Consider the following 27,119-nt stretch of genomic DNA (forward strand, 5'->3'; position numbering starts at 1 on the left):
TTTCGGGACGTGTGAGAGTAAGCTGAAGGAGACTGAGAGGAGAAAGGAATAAATTCCACTGGACTCTTGTGGTAAAATATGTGAACCAGGTGCGGCGTTTGTTATTTGACCTTCACTCTCTGAGCTACATTTATTCTACCGCACGCCACTATATCAGCTAATAACACAGAGATGGCAAAGAAAAAAAAACACTCTCAGTACATCAGATTGCCTGAGCTCAGAGGCCGTTTCCTCCACAGAAACACAGGAGATTTCACCTGCAGCTCTGTGAGCCAAAAAGCTGAAGTCTGCGAGATCGTATGAACCAAATTATCCAAGAAGGTGCTTCTTTTTCTGTTTCGTGAACCTTTAATTTGTTCTAAATCACTGGAGTCAATAAAAACTGAGTTATCAGATGTTCTGGGCACTGAGCAGCAGCAACAACAAAAAATAAACAAAAGACTGCTGCAGATAAGCTGCTAATTTAGCCACCCGTCAGACTTAGAAGAGTTTTATCATTCAATAATTTCAATGTGTTTGTGTTCACCTTCCCAAATCAAAGTGCAACGTTTACTTTAGATTCAGTTCTAGATGTTACAAACTATATCTGGCTCTTTATTTATTCCCCCTTTAGCTATTAGCGAACTTTGTTTGCCGCTGTTAGCACTTGTAGCCACGAATAATACAGATAAACGCACCTGTTGTATCAAAATTCAAATAATGGTGTAAAAAGTGATAAAATTTGCTTTGTTTTGTGCTTAATAAATAATTAAATGTATAGCTTTAAGTGTCAGCTCTGGTCTCACATTTCCACCAGTGATTACAAAAGGCTTCAGTACTGTTACTGTTTTAAAAATTAAAAATTTGGATTTGTAGTTCTGCCTTTAAGTTTTTGCTTTAAGGCATGTTTTTTTTAACTAAAGGGCAAACAGTGGTAGTGTTCAGCTGCAGTTCAACACTTACAGTAAAGTTTCCAATAAGAAAATAAGTCATGACCACATGTTTACTCACTGAGTAAAAAGCAATGACTTCCCAAGAAGCCTGTGAGAATAACAGCAAGGATCCACAAATACTAATATTACATATTGTAGCTTTGTTAATTTAGTAGAATATATTTAGTTAATATTCATAATTATTTGTCTCGATTGTCTCTATGTATCCCTGTGATGGACCTGTGACCTGTCCAGGGTGTCCCCTGCTTTTGCACAGTGACGATGGAGGAAGATACCAGCTGCCTGTGACCCAAAGAGGAGAAGCGGGTAAAAAATATGGATGAATGGATGGGTTTCACATTATCACACATCTAAGTTAAACAGTCCCTCCAGGATTTCGCGGGCATTTTTTTATTGTTGCGGGCTAAAATGCCTGATTTCGCGGGGCATTTTCCTAAAAGTTGCAATGAAAAGTTCAGTTTTTTTTTTTTTACTAAAATCAATAAAAAACTATAACTTTTAATATATAAACCAAAAATCCTTCCTAGTTTTGTAAGATAATTACCAACAAACATTGACATTCTCAAAAGGTGCTTTATTTGAGAACTTTGAAAGCTTCTAAACTGACATTCATGAGCATTTCTGGATTGTCCCTGGTCTGCAGCTCTCCTCACATGTTTTGCAGACACAAAGTGTTTGTCGATGCGTTTGTTCCATGATTACACTGCAGGACGAGCAAAACAGCTTCCCCCCCCCCCACTCTCCTGCAGCTGGGGAGGAAACTGGTTTGCGACCGCAGTGAAGTTAGTTTTAAGTTGGATATTGGATATTCGCAGAGAATCCCTTTAGAAACAATAAATATTGGGTTAAAGTTGCGGTGTTTTGGACAAAGTTGCAAAAAGTTGTGATTTCGAGGGGTTTGCTTGATTTTGAGCTAATAGTTGCGATCGCAACATTGCTAAATCCTGGAGGGATTAAAGATACGTTTTATTAAGTGTAAGATACGTGTCAAACTGAAGGCCTGCAGGCCAGATCTGGCCCCTGGTAAATACTATATACGACCCACGAGATAAAATTTGAAATATGTGAAAACTTTCCCACCAATCCATGATTGACTGGGTCTCTGTTACCTCTATTCAGCTTTTAAAAACTGGACATATTTAGTACAAATTTTACACAGGAATAAGCTTACTCTGAAGCCAAGAAAATGAAGCTCGAATTCCTTAATATTCTGTTAGTATTTTTTTAGTCTTCCTCAGTATTATGTTTGATTGGGACTTAGAAAAGTATGCACTTTCTAAATAAAACCAACCAAGCAGATAAACTAGTGGCAAGAAAAAATGAAAGGTACCTGACTTGAGCTAATGTGCATCAGAGCACCACAGTCTGCTTAAATTTATATTTTATTTTCTGGATTCTTTTGCCGTTTCAAAGCAGAATGTTAGGAACTTTAAGTTCAGATGTTTATTGAGGGACTTCTAAGCTGATTTAATGGACTGTGAAAAAAATGCATTACTGAGAAATAAATGAAAAACTGCAGATACAGTGCATAAGAAAAAACTAAACGTAGCTAATGTGTTTTTAATGGATATTTTCCCTTTATTTATTTAGTTTTAAATTCTGTATAATATGCACTGGAAAAAAAGTACTTTATATTTTTTGGATAATTTGATGCAATTTATCTGAAATTCAAGGTAAATTTATATTATATATAAATATATATATACACACACACACACTCACACACACTAAGATTGGCTCACACTCTCTTTTAAGTTTTAGAATTTTTTATTCTCAGCTTTCTGAAATTGGGGCTCCTACAGATTTGTTTTCAATAAAATCTTTATCTTGGAAAAAACAAACAGTTTCTCCACAGTCACATGACTCAACACAGGAGTCACCTCTTCAGGACAAGACTCAGCTGTTCACCTACACCTCAAGGATAAGGGACACTCCTTTGAGGACCAAAATGTTCATATTTTGGACTGAGAAGACAGATGGTTTTGGAGGGGGGAAGCCATCTATGTCAAAAAGGAAAAACCAACATTAAACAGAGGAGGAAGACTCAGATTTCAGATTTCAAAAACCTATAATGGAGCTTTAGGCCTGATCCCCAGTCAGTTTCACTCCAATCAGGACCTGCATTCATGTGACCAGAGTGGCCCCTCAATGAGTCAGGCTGACAAAGACCCTAATGAGCCTCTGTTGTGAGGAGAGTGAGATCTCCATGTAAATCGAGCTTACAGTTCGAGCTTTAAAAGCTTGAACTTCACACTCCCTGCTTTTTCGAATTGAGAAAGCTCCTCGGGTAAGAAGCGAAAGGTCTTCAGCTACAGAACAGAAGTCCAGTTGTTTTTGTTTTTTAACATTTTATGGAAATAAAAGCTCCCACAAACTGCCCATGTCTGTGTTTGGATCTTTGACCCTCTCAGGACTCATAAACCTCTTATAAAAATAATTTTAAAATCTTCTCTGCAGTTAACAGGTAAAATCTTTTGTTTTTGACAAACCAACTTTCCAGACAAAAGACTAAACTGTTCTTTGGCTCTCTGAATGCAAGAAATCGGTTTGAGATAAGACGCCGTCTCTGAAGCAGCTCTTAAACTGCTTTGGTGGAAAAGCTCCATGTCTTTAATAGTGACCTAAATGAAGATTGTAAGTAAGTAAAGTAAGTAAAATTTTATTTGTATAGCACATTTTAGCAGCAAGGCATTCAAAGTGCTTTACATAATAAAAACATCAGTAGGATTACATTACAATCATCAAAAAGACATCATTACAATCATTATAATCTGGGCTAGTAGGAGCATGTAGATATTAAATAGAAGGGGTCCCAGGATTGACCCTTGGGGTACTCCGCATGTGACTTCTGTTCGCTCTGAAGAGAAGTTGCCTATTGATACAAAGAAGTTCCTGTTGTTTAGGATTGGAGAGGACGAAAGACGGCTCGATGAAAGATAAACCTTTCAGTTTATAATGAGAACTTATTTACAGTTCCAGTGATGAACACAAAACATAATGCGTCAGCGGCGGCGCCGTCTCGCCGGCCCACTCGGGAATTCACGAACAGAGACGAGCGACCTCGGCTACGCTGGGTGACAGCACAACACTCCTACAGCGGGGACATGATGCTGATGCCAGAGAAAGGACATGTTTTCGAAAATAAACAGCACCTGTGTTGTATTGATGGGCGCGCTGAGGTAAAAACAAATGAATAGGTAAAAACCAGCTCACTGTGACCATTTCCACTTAGTCACATTACAAGTTGTCGTCCGTGGCAAACAAGTCGTGCGTGACTCCGGTTCGTTTATTACCGTCTTTATGGGAAATCATTAGCGGGGCCTGTTTGTTTGCCGCTCTGAAATGTTTCATGCAATGATCATTTACCAGCCTGCTGACTAAAGCCAATTTGATATTATGTTGTCCCTTAAGTGGCCCTTTCTAAGTTAAACAAATGAGGACGGCGGCACAGAGTGAGCGATGGTGTAGGCGCCCGGGTGCGCTCCGGCGTTACAAAGACACAGCTTTCACATGTTAATAATAATCTACCAAAGTGTGTTAATATGAAGTGACATTTGAGGCTTCTGGCAGCCGGTTTTGTCAACACCATTATTAATGAGCAGTCATACAATATTCATGTTTTAGTAATTACACACACACACAACATCCATTTGTCTGCCTCCACACATTCAAACCCTGGTTTTCAAATATTGTGATTAAAGCTTTTAGCAAAGTAATACAGCACTGCTATCTGAATATCTGATGTACAACTGAGCATAATCAGTGTCCAATAGACGCCTAATGTGTCCTAATAGGTCTTTTATTTGGTTCATTTGTATTATTATTATTATTATTATTATTTAAAGTTTTAGCTGCAAACTTTCCTTTGTAAAGCCATAAGTTGATACATTTTACTCCTAAAATTTCTATCTGTTTATACAATAATTAATTTTATCAAGGAACCTTGAACAGACAGAACAGATTTGTGACGGCTTTGCATGAAACATGTCTGTCAGGGCTGTTTCTGTTTATGTACTCCAAACAGAATATCGGGGAGGGGGGTGGGGGTATTTTTACCCCTAGCTCAAACTTCAAGTTGTAATGTTTTAGTGAGACACGTATGTGAGATGTCAAGATTGCAGGGCTTTAGGTCAATTGTCCCAATATGTTGAGACTGACTGATCTGCTGATTTGTTCTATTAAGAAACCATTGGCTGCTGCCGTTAAGCGTCACAGTTTGTTGTGTGAAAGGATCCAAACACACAAACTTGTGTTAGGCAGGATTAAGATAAAATCAAAAAGTTCAATCATAAAAAATCAAAACAAGCAGTGAAGAGGCATCCAGCCATACATACATACATTTCCAGCTCCACCTGGAGAGATCCTAAATCAGGGGTAGGCAACCCTGGTCCTCGAGGGCCACTATCCTGCATGTTTTTCTTGTTTCCCTGCTCCAACACACCTGATTCAGTGGTTAAATTACCTCTTCGTGTTCTGCAGAAGCCTGTTAATCACCCATTGATTCAAATCAGGTGTTGGAGCAGAGAAACAAGTAAAACATGCAGGATAGTGGCTCTCCAGGACCAGGGTTGCCTACCCCTGTCCTAAAGCGTTCTCAGGTCATAATCCTTCCATCGACTTCTTGGTCTTCCCTAGGCTCTCCTCCTAGTGTGATATGACCGGAAAACCTCCAGAGGGAGGCATCCTAATGAATTGCTCCAACCACCTCAGCTGCATACTTTCGATGTGGAGGAGCAGGGCCTCTACTCCGAGCTCCTCACCAGATCTCTAAGGCTTATCCTGGCCACCCTACGAAGGAAGGTCATTTCATCCTCTAGTATCCAGAATCTCATGTTTTCAGCCATGATCCATGTGTCATGAGCATGGGTGAGGGTTAGAAAACAGATTGGACTTTAGCCTTTTTACCAGAATAGACCAGATCAACAACCTAATTACTGCAAGCGAGGCCCCCGTCCGTCAGACCATCCCCTGCTCCTTCCTGTCATCACTTATAAACATGACTCACAGATACTTTAACTCCTTTGCTTGATCATGACAGTAAAGGCAGGATAACAAGTTCTGACTGCGGACTGTGGAAAACAAATGCTGTCAGAGTTGATGACGACAGGCGTGCTGATTACTAAGAGAAAACAAGTGGTATATGTGGAGCTAAAAACAAGGACTACTGATGGTAGCTATAACAAGAACATTACTTAACAGAATAATCCAAATACTAACCTAACTTTAAATGAGTTTAAAAATATCAAACAAAGAATTAAAACAAATACCTCAAAACCATGACATTGAGATGTTGAAAGGAAACCATTATTGTCCTTTGGTCCAAGTCACATTCAGAGGTAATATGCTGTCATCCATCTGCAGCCTTCAGATTTTCAAAGACCAAACTAAGGTAAGCCAATAAATCGATTAGCATTGGTCAAATTGTTAACACAAAAAAGGGTTGAAGTGAGACCACTCTCTGGTCTTTATTATATGGCTCACTTACATCTGTTTGCACACCCCGTCCTCACAGAGTGCCGTCCCCTTGACCCTATTACTGCTGGGTAATTTATCTCATAAGCCAGGCTGTGATTGCCTGCACTGGACATGTTAGAAATAGAAAACACACTGAAAACGTTTCACAATTCACTGTTGCCAGTAGCTGTAGTATTTCTACAAAATGATGCACACTGTGTATTTCTTAGTTTGCTGTCAGGTAGCATTTGTGACAAGTCTCCATTTTTTATTTTTTTGTCTCAATCTTTTGTTTTTGTTTATGTGTTCATTTTTATGTGACTTAGCACAGGTTTAATCAATGTTCACACACAGGCCTTGAGCCTGCACAGAAAACCCAAAACATACATGCTAAAACCACCACTAATTTTCCATGATTATCACTATAAAACTTTGGCAAAATGCGAAGGAAAAAAAACAAAAAAAAACTCTGTAGCCCATGTGTACGAAAACAATCCATGACTGAAATAATAGAAGTAATGTTTTTAAAAATAAAACATATTTCTAAGTAAACTTGTAACTCATAATGTAATAACTTCTGACCCACCTTGGTGAGTGAAAAATAAATCTTTATGACTCCATAATGTAAAATATGTCAACATCATACCTATTTGCACACCTGTGCTTGGTGGTGCGTTCAGGTTCGGGGGTGTTCATCTTCACTCACAATGCTGTTTGCAAAAGGTTGATGCCATAAAACATGGTGGGAGGTAGAGAACCCAAATGTTTAACAGACAGACAGAAGGCCAGTTGGTGAAGGGTTAAATAAAATAAAAAAAACTTTACCTTAACAGGGCGCAAGAAAATCAATAGCACTGTAACAGATGAAAAGCTAAATGACCAATATCACTCCTGTAGTATGTGATGCTAGCATAGATAGCATGATCTCCAGCAACACCAAGTTGCCATGTTGGAAAGTTTTATAGCAGTAATGTAGAAACATCACATATACCTGCCATATATCTGCTATAAATAACAAGTTGTGTAGCAGTGAACCAAAAAAAAAAGTTCCACAATTTCATGCTACGCTATGCTAGCTGGGATACTGTGGTGCTTTCAATAGGTGAAGCCATTGCTCGTCTTTCTCATCAGTTTCATTAGAGCTGGCTGTCAGCGGAGTATTCCTTTATGTACTGTGGAAATCCAGCATTCACAGTGTGACGTGCCGGTGTTTCAGGCGCTGCTTGTTGTTCTGTGCGGAACAAATGCAGCGTGGGCCTCCCCATTATATCCACCTGTGAACGCCACAGATTCGCTGCAGCTACAACACATTTAAAAACCCAAACACCAACAAAAACGACAAGAGAGTCCCGCCACAGAACGTAGAATACTGTCACTATTCTGCCCTGTAGTCCACAACATACACGGTGTGCGCTGCAGGAAGACATTAAGAGCGTTACACCAATGGCATTCAAGACGAAAGGCTTAACTTTTTATGACATGTGCTTTATTTCTTTTACAATCTGACCAACGGGGGCAAAAAAATAAAACCCAACATACGTGGCTAAATCCAAAACAGTGTAATAGTGGTGTAAGGACAATTTAGTTTGACCCATTCTGTTAAAATAAATCAAACTCAACCCCAATAAAAATATAAAAAATAAATAAGCAATCTATAGAGAAACTAGATCCAAAGCAACAGGTTTTTTTCATTCAGCTTTACTGAAATGAACTGAAAACCTAAATCGAATGACTTTGAAATCCTGACAAAGAAACAACTAAAGTGAAAATAACAAATATTGTATTTTTTTCCTAAGACACTGAATACATTTTTCAGTTGTAAAACAGTGTATGTGTTTCTGTGCAGGCGTACAGACACAGACAGATTAAAACAGAAAACTCTGAATTGTAAATCAGTCTTGTGCTGCGCCTCTTTAGCTTCCTTCGCCCTCCGCTCACACACTCCAGCACACTTTGCTGGTCCATTATCTCAGATCAGTGCATTTCCCACCGGCGATTACAAAGCGTCAAGACGTAAAAACGCCCGTGAATCTCCACGTATAGAGATAAATCAAGTGTCCCTAATGGTCCGTGAGATGTTATTGGCAGAGCAGAAACTTTAATCATCTCCCCACCCCCGGACAGAGTGGCCACGTCCTCGCGTCCGTCCATCTGCGATGGCTTCTGGACTCAGCGAAAAAGACCGTTTGCATTGGTAATGGGAGAGACCGGGTTTGTTGGGGCATGCGGCGCAGGAGATAAAAGGGTTTCAGGCATAATTCCAAACGTGACGATGGAGAAGGAGAAACACGAGATTGGAGGGGGGAAAAAAATAGAGCAACGCAACAGGAACAAGGTGCAAGAAGAGGGAGTAGGAGGGAAAACAGCGAGAGACAGGCACATAGGGACCTCTGGGTTATCTACACATTAGCAGACTCCTTTCTGCTTTTCAGCTGCGTGCAGACAACTAATGGATGAGATAGAGTGCGTCAGAGCTTTGTCAGAATCGAGCGCAGAGCTTTTTCTTCTCCACCACTCACATTCATGACACCTTGGCACCCTCGGCGCCCCTTCACAAACTGCTAATGCTAATTTAGCTTTATTAATTCAAGTTTGTCCTTGACGCGCAGGCGGCATTAATCCCACTCGCGCCCATTCAGTTGTCTATTTTTAAGGTTGCATTAAAAAAAGAAAGTAAGTGAAAGTAAAGCATTTCCCCGCTCTCCTTTAACCTGAAAGGACGGAAATGTAATGCTCCCCTCCTTTTTTTTTTTTTTTTTGACCGCCCTCGGTGTCTCTTTAAAGGATTGTAAATTGGTGAAACGAGACATTTCTGCTCCTTTTAATTATCCACTCCGACAAAAAAAAAAAGAAAGAAAAAGACTCAGTTAACAAAACCAAATGCATGAGAGCTGGAAGGACGTTTCTCTCGAAAACGCGTCACATTTTCAAGGTTTTTGTTAACTCTAATGGAAGTGCATGGCGGTGCGTTTGTTTCGGAAAGAAGCGGGTAAAAGCATTCGTTTTGTACGAGGTGCAAAGATGCACCTAGAGATAGGGCAGCATCCGGCACTTCGTTAAAGCCCATTTTCTTTTTGCTTTCATGCCGGCGTTCATTACGGAGGGCAAGGTTGCTTCAGGGTGTGATGAAGATCTGTTTTCAAACGTGACGTATTCCCGGGCTGCTGGATGGGTGGTGTTGTTTTCGCCACCCCCCCCCCCACCGCCTCACAAGGGAAAAGTTTTATCCTTCTGCAGTCCATCATATATTAGCCTCCTGCTCCCAGTCAAGGGCCTGCTCTGTCAGGCTGATTATGCAAATGACATTAAATGCTAAAGGATAACCGGAATAGTATGCAAATTTATAGGCAACAGTGGCTGAAATTGGCAAGTGGCAATTTTGAGACGGCGAGCTGAATCATGGCTGGAAATAAAGCAGAGAGAAGAGTGTGCATGTTCATGGCTCAAACTGTCACTCGTATTGGATTTGGTGGCGCTGACTTATGGAGGAGTTGGGGCTCTTCTTCTGGGCTTGGTTGGCCTGAGCTTTTTGGGTTATTTTAGAACCCAGGCATGTCAAGAAAAGATCAACGAGTAAAAGATGTTGTAATGCCCACCATTACCAAGTACTAATGGTCCACTCTGTCTAATCTTGACTGACAAACTGTATCTTTGATCATTTTTTGATGGTCCAAAGCCAATTGTTCTGTCTGTGGACAGCAGGATTTGCCTTTTGGAGTCCTTTCCTACTAAATGAATGCCTGAAGTCCTGGGGTGTCTTTGGAAATGTTGTCCTGAAACACATTGTCAATGTCAGCCACTGGTTGCCTCTGAGATTGGAGACACCTGAGAAGCCTCTTGAGTACAGTGAGACAAAGGCAACATTCACAATGCAGAATAATGCGACCCATTCCCAATTTTTTTGTCCCGGATGCAACGTATATCAGATTTTTTGATGGCAGTGTTAACGTGACAAATCCAATTTTTTCACACCCAACCCAAGTCTTTTCCATATGTGGTACTGAATCAGATACATATCCCCAGTTTGAACGTTCATGTCGCATTTCATCCGACTTTTGGATGAAATGCGACATGAACGGAGGTCCGTTACATCAAAGTCCCTCCTCTCTTGGCTCTGACTCTTCATCCACACATTCCTCTGCTCAGAGGTAGCACCATAGCTCCAAAATAAAGGTCATTATTTACATTTGTGCTCTTTTTCATTAGAATGTACACTTGATTGGACAGCAACTTTAAAATCAATCCACACGCTAACACTCACAGCATCCATATTTACTTCTGAAAACTCAGCGTGAAGAGTGTGATGTCATTTCTTCATTTCAGGACTTGGAGATTGTTCATGACGGAGGTCGCATTTAAAATGGAATGTGAACGATCGCACAAAAAAATCATAATTGAACATTGAGACCTGCAGTGTGAACGTAGCCCTAAACTATATTTGTCCAAACTGAGGTTGTTCAAAGAGAAGTCTTCATCAAGGAGGGAAATAACTGTTCCAATCTTTTACAAAAAATAATCTTTAATGTGATGAAAATATCTCTTTAAGACAGAGTGAGATGCGAAAAAAATATCATTGTTAGTTGGCGTTTTTATTTCCACAAAGCAAGTAGCAGCTTCCCACCAGAAAGTCAGGGGAAACTGGTGTTAAATTGTTTTTTAAAGATTTCAGGTAACATAAGGAAAGCCAAACAAATCTTTCATTAAGTAACTTTTCCATGTCTGGAAACCTTAGAAAAACATGGTTGAAATTTACCTTCATGACATCCTCAAGATAAAGGGTTAATTTATTTGTTTGGACGTAGAGAAGCTAATTTCCTCATAATGATGAGAGACCATGACAGTGATAATAATCAAGAAAACTGGGTTCACTAATATTTGCTTCATACCTATTTTGAGGGAGGGTAGGATAAAAAAACTTTGTTTAGCCCTGTAAAGCCCACACCATGAAATAACTGACAGAAAATTCCAATTCTTTGAAACTGGAGCCTTTATTGGTCCCTCTGAACAAACAAAAATTTTTTTTTTCAAATATCATTTTTCATATATGAGTTTTATTTTGTATCATATTTGATACATCGGGTCACAATGCTCAAAGATGATTTTTTCTTGAACAAAAAAAAACATAATAAAACACAAATAACTTAGATAAATTGTTAATTCCAAACATAAAAAGTGCTACAACAATGCAGTAATAACAAATCCACCAATGGAACTGGCAGGGTGGCAGTCTCGAGAACATAACATTTCGGTTATTTTTTTACACATATTGTGGCTCACAACCTTTTATTTTGCAATATGATAGGCTTGGAAACAGTTTCTGTCCTTGTTCAGACAAAGATGCACTCTGCATTTCTCACAGAACACATGGGCAAAGTGGCCCACACAGTGCTTGCATCTCTGTCGGGTTTCCCATGTTGGGAAATGATTGAGGCCATCCTTTCTCACATCAGGGGGCAACTCAGTGGTTTTCCTCCTCCTAGGAGGGGTTGGCGTTGCTTCCGGAGAGGACAAAGGTCTGCCACACTTTTTGACCTTTCGTGCACTTGTGAGGGCAGTGGCAACAGAGGCCTGAAACCTTCGCAGGGGCAGGTGTTTCTGCCTGGGATGCAGTTTCTCCAGATCTCTTCTGTAGCGGATCCATGCATTGATTACTGCCACTGTGATGGTGTGCCACCAAATGTAGATGTACCATCTTCGGGATCTAATGCTGAACTTGTACAGTGCAGAAAGCATATCAAGAAGGTCAATGCCTCCCATGAACCTGTTGTAAGTGTCAACAATGGCCGGTCTGGGAACCATTATGTGGGTTTTGGCTTTTCGATCCCAACGCTTCACACTGCCCAGTGGTTCAACACCAACAAAAGAAGAGAGCAGGTTCACAGCTTTGTTGTCATACCATCTCACAATGATGTTGTTTTCCTGGTTTACTCTGAAATCCAGTGACCCTCTTCCCTTTTTCTTCAGTTTTTTCTCATCCATCAGTTGGCAATTCTTCACCCTGTTCATTCGGACTGTGCCTATGTAGTAGATTCCTCTTTGTTTCAAGTGCTCTACCAATGAAACTGACGTAAAGAAATTGTCAGCAAAAACTTTGTGATTCTTTCCTGCTGGAAGGGTTGAGGTCATTTTCAGGACAACATCTCCTGTAGCACCAACATCAGATTTCTCTTGGTCAAGATTTCCTCTCCCTTGGCACACATCAAAGTCATATAGATAGCCACTTTGCCCACCACGTCCCCACATCTTGAACCCCACTTGTGAGGTTTTCCTACCTGCTCGATGTCACTTGAATTCCCATCCATAATCATATTTAGAATATCTTCAACAGTGTATGTCTTTGCCATCTAAAAAAAAACACACATGCACAAAAAAACAGTGTTTATTTTATCTTTGAATTGGTCAGATTTCAATGAAAATAAGCAAAAGGTGCAAGTTGCATATCTATTTTTAAGCTATAAATATACCAAATTATGAACATGCAAACATGTCATTAGTTTATATGAAAAAAGACTGTACATTGCTTGACGTGATGTAAAATACATGAAGTACAATAAAAAAGACAATTGACTGATTTTTCGAGTTAACTGACCCACTGTATCAAATTTGATACATCACTTTTCAACACGGTTTTACAAAAAAATTATGATAAAATACTAAGTAATTTTACATTGCATCAACTCAGTAAGTGTTCCTATTGATAGTTCACCCAAAAACAAATTTTTTTTTCTTACCTTAACCTTCTAAAATTGGCAAAGTTTTCCTGCTGAAACCGCATGTGTCCCAGTCCTTTGAGATGGCAGTCTTGTAGCATCAGTGGAAAGGCCTCTGGTGAGAAAGTTACTGCCCCCTGTTGGATTATCAGTGCACTACATGTGTCTAATTGTATACATCGGGTTTTTTAGGGAAAAAAATGTCACACTGCTCATTTGGAGGTCTCAAAAACTCATGTATCACATATGATACGTTTGGCGTTATAGGGTTAGGTATGCGTTTTCTTGAGATGACACAAGAAAACTAGCTCGGTCATCTTGAATCAACAGAAAATGTACCTCAGGAGATTAAGAAAATAAATCAGACTTCATAAGGAGGAGGTTTGTGGTTTCCATATAGATGATTTTGTAAAGCTCCGGTATTTGTTATACGGTTTCAATGGTAAATTCCCTCTGAACGAAAAAGGATTGTTCCGGTGAGCAGGGATTTACTTTACTGCATGCTAAAAATAATTTAAAAACAGAAATCGAGAAAAATGTTGTTAAAAAATATATATATATTTGAAGAGACTAATGAAAGCATTGTGAGTTAATTTCATTTCAAAGCCACCGGAGGAAATTGCTTGTCCTACTTTGTGGATTACTGCTGACAGACCACCGGAGAAGAAACAACAAATTTCCGAAAGGATTGACTGTGGCGCTGAGAGAAGACATCAATTGTCCAGATTTGAGTGAATTAAAGATTTTCTCACATAGATTCTAAATTGATTGTTGTGCTTTAATTTCCTTTCATTATTATTATTTTTTGTAATACTAGTGGTTTTATTTTGTGGTGTTACTCTTCACACCCAGATCCAACTGTCCAAAATACTGATTTTTTTATTTAACGGTCATATGTTTTGAGGAACGTACAGCATCATATCAAGGTTATAAATCTTTCAGGTTTTGACTGTCAACCGCATTTTATTTTTCTGCTCAGTTTTTTTCAAATGACATAGAAATGAAGAAATGTACAGGTACCTTTAAAACAAAATCAAAAGGTAAGATTTCAATCAAAAAACTAAATTTACATTAATTTCAGTTAAGGATAGGCCTTCCTGGCTGCACTGGAAGTGCTACAGTTACCTGCTGCCGCTATTTGTGCTTCTAAATAGAATTCCATGTAAAAAAACTGTGTAACGAATAACATACTGGTGTAAAGGTTTATTTGATTTGCATAAGCCATTATGAAACTTTTTAGATTGGAGCCGTTTTAAGATGCCAGCCACGCTGGTCTTAGATTCAGACGGAGTAGCTGTTAGCTCGTATTTCTAAATAAGATATTAAATGTTCATAGTTTTTTCACAGAACCTCACTTCAGAATATCTGAACTTCTTTCACACATTATCCCAAGGTTAGAAAACAGATGTTTATGTTGACGATTTCCTGAAAGTTTCTGAACATAAAAGTTTTTCTGTTGTGCTTGGTCAAATATGATTAGTGATGAAAAGTCTTTTTACTGATTCGAGTTTAAATGAATCACTCTCCAACAAGAACGGGGTTTTTAAGTCAATTGATACATTTAAAGCCACAATAGCTGTCAAAATAATCATTCAATGATTTTGACTTAAAACACAATTTCTATATCGTTAAATGGCTGTTTAGGGGTTCTCGTAACTCACATTCATCAGGGTTTTTGTAAAAATTGCTTTAGAAGATAGCAAATATTCCTTGGCTTCGTTTATAACTCATAAATGTTGGATGCAAAACTTGACTCTGGTGAGTTTGCTCATTTATTACAAATTATGCTGTGGACTTTTGGTAGTGAAAGATGCATATTTAGTATTTAATTTCTGTATCATAGATGACTCACATATACAAAAAATTCCAATCAGAACCATTGAAAAATTGCATATTTAGACAGCTATTATGGCTTCAAGTCAGCGAGTGGCTCCAGGCCCAGTTCCCACTGATTTACATCGTAATGTTGATTCCTGACTCCATCGACTGAGTCAGGGGTGTGATTAGTACAGTCCCTACACCTGAGCGACCTCCTTGTTCATTGCTTACAGCGGGACGGTAGGGGGCCAGTTGAGTTGGAACAAGAAACAAGAGCTGCTGCTTTTTTCCTACAGGGATAACGCTGCGGTTAGCTCAGCGGCGTCCGATCCTGGTCCTGGAGGGCCACCATCTTGCACGTTGTAGTTGTTTTTCCTGCTCCTCACAGCAGATAAACACCTATAACATGCAGGACAGTAGCCTTCTAGGACCAGGATCGGACACCGCTGGGTTAGCTTGAACTATTTATTAAATGCAGTTAGCGTAGCAGCGACATGTTGCCTGCCTGGTCTCTTCTTTGCAGTTAGCTATAGCTATCTAGCTGTAGCAGGGTTGAACCTGTGAGTTAATGGAAAAGAAGAATCACTACTCCAGATTCAGTAAAAAGACTCACGAGTTTTGAACAATTCATTCAGGACTCTTACGTCACTAATCGTAAGGAAATGAAGAGCAAAGAGTTTCATTTATTACTCAGTTTGATGCACTTTCTAAGCAACATACAAGTATATATTTTCAGTATTCACTACAGTGTGGTCCAGTTCTCGTTCTTCGATGTCCGAGTTAGGTTGGAGGATTAGATTTGCTTCCACTTATTTTTAAGATATGCCAGTACAATGGAAACGCCATCACCCAGTCTCCAGAATTCAAATGATCTGCTGACAATTACCCAGTACCAGATACCACGAGCAATCTCAGAGATGGAGACCCATTACTGTTTCACTTTATACTCAGAAATTTCTCAGTCAAGTGTTCCAGCCCAAGCAAGCCTATAGTCTGCTCTCACTGAGGTTTTCTGGAATAACAAAAAGAAAAAGGAATAAAATAAACACCAAGTAATCATCAGCAGCAAATCTTTTTGTTTCTGTATGACTCGCTGATCACACTTCAAACACTGAGCCATAATTAGATAATTACTTCACAAACCTGTGACCGCCCAAGTAGAACTGCTCTGCTGCTCATTTCTAAATGATTACAGATGAAATAAAAGTAAGAACCAAGAAGAAAAAGCTCTGAAAAGATTGTAAAGGGTGCAGCTGCTGCCTGAAATCCCAACATTCCAACATTCTTCTGTAAAGTCCAATACCAGTTTGGGACTTCTGTAATAATCCAAGCTGACAAAATGATGACCTTAGGTGTAGAAGTGTGAAGAGAACCGAGATCAAAAGAAACGTTAAAGCTGCTGTCAGTGGCAAATTTGTGTCACCGTGGTAACCACACACAATTCTCACTCCCTCACAGCATTATTAATAAGGCAGAAATTAAATCTCAAACTACCAGTCACTGTGTGAAAACTATAGGTTGTCTTGAAAAGATTCCTGATAACTGTCGTATCGTCACGTGACAACTTTTATGTTTCTACAGTGTTTTATGTAGGAGTCAGTGTTGCCAGATATCTGCTAACTATATTATTTTCACAATAGTTTTAGGTCTTATATGATATACCATAAGTAGTTTTTTAAATCCTGAAACTACGATATACCCCACTGAGTGAAAAAGCGCCCCCCTCACTCCGTGCGTACAATACTTCGGGCCAAAATACGATAGTTTTAAAGCAACAGTACAATATTTTGTTGTTTCCCATCTGGTAACATTTAAAAGATCATTCACTTTTAAAAAGATACAATGGAAGTCAATGAGAGTTTTGATGTGCGCATTCTGCACTCAGGGAAAAAATAAAATAAAATCACAAGTCATATATAGTGCTGCCAGATATATGATAATTATTGTATTTATACAAAGATTTTAGGATCTATACGGTATTTGATAAATAGTTTTAAAAAAGCACAAATATACAATAGTTTTGGCACTTCCGTTCACATGAAAATCCCATTGTTTTGTATGCAGAAATTCTTTGCAAGTTTTGTTTAACCAATATGATATACTGATACCAAAAGTCACGGCAAACTCCTCCCAATCGAGCTGCATATTTTGACCCCCCCCCTGCAAAAAAAAAAAAAAAAAGAAAAGCTGTGAGTAGAGCACTTAAATTGAAAAAAACATGGAATGAATAATGGTCAAATAGCAATGTGTGGGGCACCTTTGCACATAAATTTGCCCCCTTATTACTAATCAAACTCTAATGAAATGTTAGTTTGTTTGCACATCAAAGCTGTAAATCGACCAGAGAGCATCAGCTTGTTTTTTATTTTTATTTTGTATGATTAGCTGTTCTAGCTGTGAGGCACCTGAGCCGGTCACTTTCTGTCGCTCAGAATGAATGACTTATTCGGCGGACCCCCAGACTCGGAACAAAAAAACCTCTTTATTCGAGAGTAATGCAAGACTTATAGGAGAAAACATCGGAGCTTTGACGGAAGAACAGAACGCCTCAGGTAGAACATAGACATTGCTCCCTCGCCTCGGGGAAAACAGAACAGCAGAAAAAGGCTGCAAACTAATTACAAAAATGAACACCTGGGAATCATTAGGAACCGAAACCGGTGCAGAAACTGAAAAAAGAGAACAGGCTGGGAGGAAACATAAAATAAAATAGGCACTTAAGGTAAATACACAAAAACCCACATTGTGACATACCCCCGCCCTCTAAGGTCGGCACCAGACGCCCCCAAAAAACCTGAAGGCCCCACCCCAATGTGAGTGGGAGAATGAAGGGACTAGACAAAAAAAACCCAACTCCTCCTCACTGGGGAACAAGTCTGAAACACTACTTAACAGGGAAAACTAAACTTAAACAGTACCACAGTGCTGCTGCTAGCAACTTCCACCTCCTGGTGGACGTCCTGGGAAACCTCTGCTGGTTGTGGAGAAGGAGGGGGAGGCCTCGGACCCCTCAGAAAGCAACGCACAGAGTCTGCAGCTCTGGATACCCTCTCACGAAGAACATAGACGGTGGACCTCAGGTAGCTACTGATAGGTGTATCATCCAGCAAAATAAAGACTAGAATGCTCGGAACGACCAGAGAATGGAGGGGTGCCCCACAAGGAATGGTTGTTTGGTTATTCTCAGGCCTCAAAGAGCAGGTCTACTGAAGGTTCTGTAGTGGCGAAGCTCTGGATGGGACGCTGCCGGCAGTACTGAACTCTTAAGGCTCAGTAGAACTTTGGAAAACTCAGGGGACTTGAGTTATTGCCATTTGAATAAGCTCACCTTTTGCCTGCAAGACTCCACGAAGGATCTCCCGGTACTCTGGGAGCAAACAGGCCCACCACCAGGAAGTAATTATCTCCTCCACTTTACGGCAGACCTCCGACTGGACCCCCAGGTCGGTGGAGGCCTGGAATAAAGCTATCTGCTGCAGGACCAAGTAGTTCAGAATCCAGAGTTCCTCAGGTTGGATGGACATCAGGAGGGGAAAAAAAGGCTGGAGCGTAGGTTCCACTGGGTCATTATGGACAGGAGGGGGCACTGTGTCACGTTCTGTCGCTCCGAGTGAATGACTCACGGTGCGGAACCCCAGATACAGAACAAAAAGCGTCTTTATTTGAAGAAAATGCTAGACTTACGGGAGAAAACATCAGCCTAAAAACTTTGACAGAAGAACAGAACGCCTCAGGTAGAACATAGGCGTTGCTCCCTCACCTCAGGGGGAAAACAGAACAGCAGAAAAAGGCTGCAAACTAATTACAAAAATCAACACCTGGGAATCATTAGGAACCGAAACTGGTGCAGAAACTAAAAAAAGAGAACAGGCTGGGAGGAAATGTCAAAACACAGGCATTCAATCAAGCTAAATACACAAAAACCCACATTGTGACAGATCCAACCATTAACTGCAAGGTTGATGTGCAGAAAACCCTATATTTAGTACACCCTTATTGCTATTTTATCACAACCTAAAAATGAGGCTTAAAAAAAGAAACCTGTACTTCCACATAAAAACACAGAAATATGTCTTATTTGAGTCTTATTTTATGAAATTACCAAGAAGGATAAATTGTTAAATAACATGCACAAGGTCAGAACTATTTGAGGAACCGCACTACCTGTTTTCACTTTATTTAAAGGGCAAATGAAATAAAAGATCCAAATAAAGAGTTTTCATGTTTGTCTTTTAGTTAAACACTTTCATATAAAACACTCCAGTGGTCCATTTCTTTGAGTTAAAATGGTAATGATTTGTTTTTAGAGTTTTTGTGTCAAAATCCCGAAGTGGGGTGATTGTGTGGGCGGAGTTACCTCTTTGGTTGGTGACGTAAAAGGAGGCGGGGCCAGCTGTGGCAGACCGCTGTAGGACACTGTGGAGGTTACTGTTTCAGTGTTTATCAGGGAAAATAGAAGCAGAAGAAGCAAGTTTTGTTAACAAGAGAACCAGTTTGAAAACACATTTTGTTTTGTTTTTTTGGTCTGGAGAGATTCTGACAGGAACTAAAGCACCACATTTCACAGGAGAAACCCCCAAGCTTTACAGTGATGTCCCACAGTCTTTAAGGAGTTTCCCATTCGGGCAGCTAGAGGCTGCGGGTGCCGGTCTGACAGGCGGTGGTTCTTCTGTTGAAGGTTTATATTTCAGGTGGTCCTCTTCAAAACAATAACTCCACAGTCAGTCTCCAGACTTTGGGTTGTAATTTTCACCAGGTGCTAAACTAACAACATCCATCAAACTTTCTTGTCCTTTAGGAAGCTGAAGAATAACTCAGATATTGGAGTTTTGAGTCAGTTCACACAATTAATTGCAACAAACTGAATCATTTAACCAGCACACTATCTGTGTTTACTATTTACTGCCTAGGTTGAGTTCCTGGCTCTCAGTGTGTCACTTATCGAAGGGATCACAAAAAAATGCAAAAGAGATCTTTGATTATTTACTTTAAATTAGTGTAATTTTTTAATTCGAGACTCTGAAAACAAGCACCTTTTACAACTTTCATTGTTTCATGTTAGCTTCAAAATACTTTTCATTTGCCCTTTAAAGCAACACAGCAAGCTAAATTATTCAGCCAGGAGTGGACACAAAGGTGTCTGTGTTGCCCTTCAACTCTGAAACAAGGCAGGAAGTTACCCAATTTGTTGGCAAAGTTTGTAACTAAACAGCTGCGGTACTTTTCGGAACTTTGATTTCCAAACACTCCCACGTACCTGCACTCTTAACCAAACAAAAGACCTAATAAACCCTCAGTGAGGCTGTCTCTGTGCTGAAGGACAGCTGGCAGAGGTCGAACATGGAGCCAGTACTGAATCAGAACACCAGGAAAGACTTTCTAGTATTTTTCCTTTGACTGCAGTCCTACTTTAGTTGCTTCTGAGCCCTGAAACATTGGACACTGATGATAGCCAGACACCATTTGACTGTATCACACGTGCAACGCAGGACCACTGAAGGCATCGCCGAATGTGTCCCCAGGTTGTCCTGTGAACGCACTGATAACTCCGCTGAAAAACTTTTGGTTTGTGAAGGATTTTCTCAGTTAGTGACAGGATCATCAGCAGTATAAACCCAGCCTGTGCAGACACAGATAACCAGTGTGTGACTCAGAGGACCAGGAGAAAGACAGATGTTGGACCCTTCCCCGCAGGATGTTTCCTGAAATGACTAATCTGAGAGAATGCGTCTAATCCGATTTAGGTGTTGCTCTGCTGCGCCTGATTTCAAGATTGCACCCATTACCTGGCCTGTTGCTGCATTCGAGTCTTGCCACTGTCACACAGATCCAGATCTGACAGGTCAAAAAGAGAAAGCGGCACGGTAACAAATGCTGAAGATGCTTTAAGTGTAAATTATACCAGGCATGTGATGAAGTTTGTGACGCCGATAACGTGCAGTGGTGATTTGTCTTATCTTTCCCATTCCTCTTTGTCTTAATCGTCCTAATCTTCTTATCACAACCCCTGCTACTCTCTTTATATTCCACCGCTGATATTTGGGAGATCTCATGTAAGGCAGACTGCTGAGTGCACAAATTGCGCTGCAATAAGACAAACGGCGGCGCTTTTTTCCCCTTCCTCGTTTCCCGCAGAGGCCACGCTAATGCTCATTTACCCCAAACATTTAATGGAAATGTGACACTCTTCATATTAGGTGTCTTTCTCCGCATCTTCACGTCAGATCAAATGTCGATGGAACTGTTTCCATCAGACATACAGGCAGGGTTTCTTGCAATTGGGAGCCCATTCGGCCCTAAGGGTAGACACTCAGCTGGGTGACATCTCTGGCATCAGATAAGTCCTTCATGGTGGGAGAGTCACACCAGCAATCATCTCATTTAGCTCCCACGAAGCTGTGTTAATAGCCCCAAAACAATACCGTTCAAGCACAGCAGAGTGCAGACAGAGCGGCGGTGCGCCGGGCTGATAAACTCTCACGCAGGCTGAAGCTGATGCTCAATCAGATATGAGCGAGCCCACAGGAGAAGGAGCGGAGAGCAGTGTGGCGATTTCTTCCTTTAGCATCTTCTAAAATGCTTTAGAAGCGTGTTTACATTTGGTCAAGGGTGAACGTACATTAGCCTTATTCTTTTGGTCCCATCAGTTTGGGATTCACAAGTCCTTCTGTAGCTTTGGAAAAACTAAGACAAGATATACAATAAAACATATAACTGTGCTATGACTTTTGGCAGTTGCATGTCATAGGAAGTAGGCTAATATCTGCAAAAGCCAAGCCCTCTAAACAATCTAACTTACTTCTTGTACCGTTTATACATTGAAACGTGGGTATTTTTGCCTTCTTTCACCCTCTAAGTGTCTCACTACTTTAGAACTTGTGCTTTTCCCTCAAATTTCCTCAGAGTTCAGATTGTGCACATCCAAAATCTCATTGACTCCCATTGTATTTGAGCTCAAACTTTTAACTAGTTCTGTCTCCTTCAAAAAAAAACCCAGGTATAAGAATTCATGTGTGTGACGACCAGACATTTCTGTCTTTTGTAGTTCAGGAATGTTTTTCAGCGTGACTTAACGTTTTGGCAATGATTGAGGTGTGGTTTCTTCTGTTTGGTTGCCTGTCTCATTAAGAGTGCTGTCAGGGAGAGAGACACAGGTGTGTGGTTACCGCGGTGACCCTAATGAGCCACGGGCAGCAGATTTAATATTACTTTGATCTTGGTTCTCTTTACTTTTCTTATGCAGTTTATACATCAAAACATTAACATTTTGTCATCTTAGATTATTATTATAAAAGGAAATACTAAATTAAGAAGATTTTAGGATTTTGGGCACCCTGCAAATTTTCTTCAGAAATCTTCTTCTTAGTTCTTACTTCTATTTGATAAGTAACCATTTAGAAATGAGCAGCAGAATTAGTCTACTTGGGAGGTCACAAGTTTGTGAAGTAATTATATAATTATGGTTCAGTGTTTTAAGTGTGATCAGTGAGTCATACAGAAACAAAAAGATTTACTGCTGATGAATACTTAGATTTTTACTTAGATCCTTTTTTTTTTAGAAAAGCAGGTCATGAAAAAGTTGAATTTTCCATGCCTGAACTGGCATTTTGATGTCTTTAACAGTTTTTACACAATTGCAAATGAAGTTGCAATTGTTTAAGCCTTTACTGCATAGATGTTCAAATGTTCTAAAATTTCCTTTTACAATTTAGGCATGAAAACGTTTTTACCTTTTCTTACCTAGGTTGTCTGTCAGTGCTTTAGATTTTTTTCTTTTCTCAGATTCCCTTTAACCCTCCTGTGGCCTTCAGGTCAAATTGACCCGAAGTTACAAGGGCTTCTCTACCTCTCTTTGTCTCGCTCTCTTTGGAGGGCTTCAGGAGGGTTGAATGCAGAGTGCCCACACCCAAACTCTCCTTGACTTCCATTGTATCTGAGCTCAGGATTTTGACTTCAAAACTGGAGGTGAAGAGTCTTTCTATCATGTCATATCTCTGACATAGATGCTTCTGCCATTTCCTGTTCATTGTTTTTTTTTTTGTTTTTTTTTTAGTAAACGTTTTCTCAGAGTGACTGTTTGAGGCTTTTTTTCTCGCCAGCCTTTCTGTCTGTATTATTTAAAGTGTTTCCAGGGAGTGACAGACACAGGTGTGGTTACCAAGGTGACCCTAATGAGCCACTGGCAACGGCTTTAACATTTCTTTAGATGTCTTTACTCTTCTTATTTAGTTTATACATCAAAACACCTTCATTTTATCAGATTAGGTTATTACAGAAGTATATCTCAAATTACTATTGGGATGTATAAAAGAAATTTAACAGATGTTGGATTTTCAAGTAGTAGAAATTTTGCAGTTGGCTTTGATATGACCCAATAGTGGGAAATGACTACCTAGGATTTCCTCGAATAAGTTAAAGAAACAGTCAAAAATGGGTTAACGGATGGAGCAGGATTATCGGCGGACAGCCATAAAACAAAAAGCTTTTGGGCTGAACAGCGCTCAGGTCTACGGTGTGTTTAAACACCGAGGTCCTGCAGAGATATCGGCTGCTGACGTGGTGTCATCATTGATCTGGTTGCTGTTAAGCTGCGCTGACACCTGCACAAATCCATTGGACATGGAGCCCCAAGAAAGCAATCTGGCTCGACCAGACAAGCTCCTTACTTTTACCGAGGTGACGGCAGCAAGGCCGAAAACCTGCAAAACCCACGTAGGTGGAGGGGGTGGGGGTGAGGTTGGGTGGGGGTGGGTGGACTAACAGATCGAGGAATATACTGCATGTTACCTTGGTGTCTGTCTGACGTCTCTAATGGGGTTCTACCTCACGATATATTTCTTATTCTTCAAACCAACGCATTCTTAAAAGACGAAGTATGTAAATCGAACTTTCGAGGGGTTTTTTAAAAGCAAAAAAAAAAGGTCCACTTCAAGTAAAAACAGAACAAAAAAATCAAGCTATTGAACTTACCACTTATAAAATACATTTTTCTGATTAGCCCTCTAATATACAAAATTTGACTCTGTCCGGTAAACATTTCACTGTTCATCAAACATTCCCCTAATGTGGAGTCATTTATCCAAGAATGGCACATTAGGCAGCCATTTTCTCCTGCTCTCTGCGAGTATCGTCTTTACTGATAATGGGGAAAGATTATGCACATTCATTACTATTATCATTACAATCATCATTATTATGTGCTTAGCATAATAAGCGCATTCAGCTGGTTCTCTTAAGCTTTTTGCCCTGACTGCAGGTTGACACTGAGGCTGCTTCACAAACAATAAAATAGCTTTTGTTTGAGAGTCTTTGAGGCTTCAGTGGAACGCATTTAATCTGACATAAACTAATCCATGATGAACATAACAAGAGCCAACGGCGAATAGGTTAATTCTGAGTGGCACTGTGAACAACTTATCCACTTTGGATGGTTAATCCACCTACAAACTGAAGACAATTCTCAATTGTTTCAAATTTCTCACTAATACGATTTGTCTTTTTGTGCATTCTACAATCAGTTCAGCTCGGTGACGACGGCTCTCTCATCATGGTCTGGGACTTTGTATCTTTCTAATTAAGTAGTAATCAGGTGCAATGTGTGCACAGCTGATGGTGACGGTGGTACCTTCAGAGCCACAGGGACACAAACAGAGTAATGGAAAAATGAAATCATATTCCAGGTAAGAAGAGCTGTTTACCGACTGATCTCAGGGGTCACAAATCAAAAATCTCAAAGGCAGACAGAGACAAGGCAGACAGAGACCGAGGAGAGCAAATGGTGGAAGAGAAAAAAGGTGAATTTAAGAGAGAGGCATTGTACTGAGTCTACCAACAAAACACTGATCTGTTTGAATTTTTTAGTGTATACAAGAGACAAGAACTCCTTTGCTAATTCCCACTTTTCTCATGTCTAAAGAAGTATTATCTCCTGTCTTATTCCAGCCAGGCATATCATTCCTCTACACAGGTGGGCTCTCACGCTCACATGAAAGAAAGTTTCTTCCCTACCTGTAAATGTGACGTACAGAGATCTCCTTCTGCAGGCACGGGGGACTTGGGTTGGCTCAGCTTGTATCCTTAGGCTAAGGGTTTCAACAACTAAACGCGTGCCTCCTCTGAGGCTTCTTATAATGGCACACCCCTTCCCTCCTGGCTCAGCCCTCCAGACCCCCCCTCCTCCCCCCTCCCCTCCCCTCTCCAAGTGTATCACCATTCATATCACAGGAGAGAGCTAGAAAAAGAGGTGGATTCCCCCGTTTCTGTTACGCACAAACCCCGGGCAGACACATGAACCGGTGGCCCGCACTGACGTAGGAGGCTTTGCCTACGCCACCGACCTCGTCCTCCCTCAGCCAACCAACGGGGGGCTCTAAAAATACGCAACACCCACTGTGGGATTGATCTAGAAGCCTTCTGTTTGAGACGTTCGTAAAAGTCACGACCATTGCCGTCCTAATGCTAAGGTCAGGGAGACAATTGGGGTTCCAATCAGATGTTCAAATTCCAGTTGAGTGCCATTGATCAAAGCAGTGCCGTAGAGATGATCATGGGTCGATGAGGTTGTTTGTGTTGGAAAAGGTTAAACCAACAGGTTTAGGTTTTTTTTTCACTTACAACAATGACACACCTGTATGAGAGATGATATTACTGAATGGAACAACAAACATTGTCGGGTAATGTCGAATAGAAAGATCACGGAGGCAGTATAATGATGGGTTAGTCAGACGGGACATTTCCTAAGGTCATCTTCGTGTACGCTAAATTACCACATAGCTTTGACCTTGTTGACCCACAAATATGAAAAATCATCCATCATTTGGGTAAAGGAATACCTTTCAAGGTTGGGAGTTTAAACATACGTAGAAAAAGGCTCAGTTTAGATTTGAAAAGATATTTTAGCTGACATTTTGGTTATTTCATCCTCCAAATGCTGGTTTTATGTGTGTGCAAAAATATATCTGTTCTTGATGGGAATGCAATAATGCTTTCTTGTTTGGATCATCAACAAATGAAATCAACCCTGTTTACAGTTCATCTTGGTTTACATGAACACAGATCTCATGAACAAAGGACATGGTGTCACATAGGTGATACAGATTTTTCATCACAAATATCTGAGCCAAACTTTAGGTGAGTCCATTTGATTGCTGTTGAGAAATTCTGCTAGAATAGCTTAAATTACAATGTGTTTGGGATCAGCATAGTTAAAGTGATATTTCACTCTGCCTCAGTTCATCAGTCAGGAATCCTCCTCTGTCCTCTAAGCCCAGAGTCTTCTGACCACTGTCCAGTGCTGATAAGACTCTGATTTATAAGTACTTCTCACAACCCAGCACCAAAAAAAAAGAAAAGTAAAAACTCTCTTTGAAAAGTTTTTTCAACTTTGGTCAAAGCTTCCTTGTGTTAAGTAAAAAGCTCTAATTTGTTCTAGAAAACGTCAAGGGGCCAGCAAAAATAATGAGGACACATTACTGATTTGATCTTTTGATGCTGACCAACATGTTGTGGCCAAACGTGGTCCTTATCTACTCATGCTTGCACTTAATTTAAAGGAATGTGTTATTTGGATTTAAGGAACACAGATATTTAAATATATCTAACCAGAAAACCATTTAATAATCATCCAAATACTGTATTTCAGTAATAAGAAGCACCATGATGATGTCTGAGGAGCAATCAGAAGCTAATTAAAGTTCACATGGAAAACTATCAGTCTGTTTGTTCATCCATCCATCCATCCATCCGTCGATCCATCCATCCATCATCCATTCATCCATCCATCCATCCATCCATCCATCCATCCATCCATCCATCCATCCAACCACCTGTTCATCCATCCATCCGTCCGTCCGTCCGTCCGTCCATCCATCCATCCATCCACCTGTTCATCCATCCATCTATCCAACCACCTGTTCACCCATCCATCCGTCTGTCCGTCCATCCATCCATCCATCCATCCATCCATCCACCCCTATAGCCCTAATAAATAATCTATTCATTGAATACCTGTTCAGGTATATTCAGTCTGGACCAGGTTGGTTTTGTATGAAGCTATGTGTTCTAACTTGGGTCAGATTTTACAACTCAGTAGCCAGTGACTATTAGCACAACGATCATGTCCCCAATAATGACGAAATCCCTACACAGAATCCTACTTTTATGCTCTTGAAGTTCAACGCTTCAGCTGTTTTCTCATTCTGAGCTA

At 40.2% G+C, this 27,119-nt stretch overlaps 1 protein-coding gene across 2 annotated transcripts in view; it reads right to left on the reverse strand.

Moving 5' to 3' along the window:
• pnocb (prepronociceptin b) overlaps positions 1-25,002 on the reverse strand; it is a 36,163-nt gene extending 11,161 nt beyond the window's left edge. The window contains exon 1 of one of the 2 annotated variants that reach the window (XM_017432380.2): positions 24,923-25,002. The gene's annotated coding sequence lies outside the window, so the exon portion shown is untranslated. Of the gene's footprint in view, positions 1-18,242; positions 18,691-24,922 lie in introns of those variants that run through there. The other variant, XM_025009601.2, reaches the window with a different exon arrangement.
• Between the last annotated feature and the right edge of the window lie 2,117 nt (positions 25,003-27,119).

This window comes from Kryptolebias marmoratus, linkage group LG19, assembly GCF_001649575.2.
Source record: "Kryptolebias marmoratus isolate JLee-2015 linkage group LG19, ASM164957v2, whole genome shotgun sequence".
Lineage (NCBI taxonomy): Eukaryota > Metazoa > Chordata > Actinopteri > Cyprinodontiformes > Rivulidae > Kryptolebias > Kryptolebias marmoratus.